We start from the raw sequence: 2,096 nt of genomic DNA on the forward strand, positions 1-2,096 counted from the left end.
GCAGAGCCTCTGAGACGAAGATTACTCAGAGACCTATGCAGTGAATACGTGTGCAGGTGGTGCACAGGAATAGCCCACGGCTGCTCCCTCTGAGTCCCTTCCCCCCACCCTACCCAGCCTTGATCCATGGATGTTACAGTGGGGGAGGGGCGGTGGCAGTTGGGTCATTCCCGAGGTTCTGAGTTCCATCGTGAGTCATGATGACAGCGTTGCCGCCCAACCAGTCACGTCCTGCGACTCAGCAGAACAGATCGAGACTCGGAGAAGGGGACCTTCAGCTCTGCCTGCCCTGTCCTCGAGATTGTTCCTTGAAAGACACCTGTGTGACCTGAGAGGTAAGAGATCCTGACAGACCCAGCTTACACAGTGACTTCATGGGCCACTGCCACCCCAGTTTACCTGAGGAGGGCCACTGCTGTGTGGTGATGGAGAGAGGGTAGGGGGCAGCCATTGGCTCACACGAGGCAGACAGGCTCCTTCCAGAAGTGGGCAGGACCAGGGGCTTTAGATGCTGGCACTGTCAGCTCCAATCCCATCTCTGCAGGACTTCAGGCAAGTCCTGTAATATCTCTTGTGGCCCAAACTGGCAAACGCAAGGGACACTTTTCCTGAGCCTTGGCATGTGTCTGAAATCAAATACTGCCAGATGTCTTGGTGAGTGTGTCCTGCTCAGGTGTCACAGTGGAAAACATCCTGTGGATCACAGAGAGATGTCCTGTCCAGGAGGAAACCTAATAGGATGGGCACTGGACATAGACACCAGGTAGCAAGTTACACATCTCAGAGGTGAGAAGCTGAGTCTGTCCTTTCCTGGAATGAGACTGGGAACTCATACAGGTCTCTGCACATGTGTGTGTAGTGCAGGTGTGAAGCTCTTAGCACTGTTGTGTTCCTCAGCTTCCACTTCGGGCGTCCAGCTCAGAGGACTAAGGACAGAATGGGTGATGTGATGGCATGCTTCCTGCCCTGTCCTAATGCACAGTGGCCTTTGGTGCCCTTGATCTTTACTCTTCAACACCTTAAAGACATCCATCAGCTCTTACTTCATGGCGTTAGTTCACTTCCTTCGAAATGTCTGTACTGGATTCTCTTTAACTGCGTTCTTGACAGAAGCAGGGAGTAAAGCAAAGTCCAGCTTCTACCACACTTGGAATAAAGGAGGGTTTGATCAAGGGGAAGACAGTTTTCACATAGGGTGAGATTCCAACAGACAGATGTTCAATTGTTTCTTTGGTCAATCTAGATAAGTTTGATAAGCACTCCACGTTTAGCGTTTGAAACAGGAGCTGAAAAGGTGTCGGTGCAACAAAGTAGGGATTCTGTGTTAGATTTGCGTAGAAGAGAGAATGAGAGAAATGACAATGTGGGTATGGCAAATCACAGGATGCCCCAAAGAAAAAATTTTGGAACAGTACTGGTGGCAATGGTACGTTCATTTCAGTCTTGTTTGTGCATCTCTGTGTTTGCTAAGGGGTGGCAGTTAGTATATAGCTCCCAGGTCCACATGATTGTCTCCCTTCCTCATGTCTTTCGGGATTTCTCAGTTGTGCTGTTTTGTGCAGGTTGCCGTTGCTGTTGAGCAGTCATGGATAAAGGACAATCAGAGGCACACGCCAACGTGACCCCTGTGAAAGCGTCCGAGATGGAGCCCAAAAAACCAGTAAAACACCACCAGTCCTCCAACAACATACTCATTTACTTATTCAACAGACAGCTGGGGATACCCAGAAATGATGTGGATCTCTCCCAGTGGAAGTGGATGCTGATGTGAGCAACCCATTGGTGGAGTCGGCTGTGGAGATAACATGTCTTCTGTCTCCCTGGAATGGCAAAAAATTTAAAGAAAATATTTGAGCAATAAAAGTCCCCCGTGTTGCATGTGATGTGTGTTTGCTGACTGTCTCTTTGGCGTCTACATGACAAGGGATTCCCTCCACCCTAACATTCCGTGCAGGAGCTCTCAGACTCAGGGGAAGGTTGCAATCACACCTCTCACCAGACCTTCTCCATCATTCATCTCAGGAAGAGGGCTCAGACTCCGGTGGAGGGTGCAATCAGACCTCCTCCATCATTCATCTGAGGAAGCGGTCAGAGGC

General features: G+C 50.0%; 1 long non-coding RNA gene across 1 annotated transcript; it reads left to right on the plus strand.

Annotated features, from left to right (window-relative positions):
- Positions 1 to 217: 217 nt before the first annotated feature.
- Positions 218 to 1,883, plus strand: LOC103351981 (uncharacterized). The gene is made up of 2 exons (XR_519563.2): positions 218 to 335; positions 1,563 to 1,883. It is a non-coding gene; the product is annotated as an uncharacterized lncRNA (long non-coding RNA).
- Positions 1,884 to 2,096: the final 213 nt, after the last annotated feature.

Source organism: Oryctolagus cuniculus, chromosome X (genome assembly GCF_964237555.1).
Source record: "Oryctolagus cuniculus chromosome X, mOryCun1.1, whole genome shotgun sequence".
Taxonomy (NCBI): Eukaryota; Metazoa; Chordata; class Mammalia; order Lagomorpha; family Leporidae; genus Oryctolagus; species Oryctolagus cuniculus.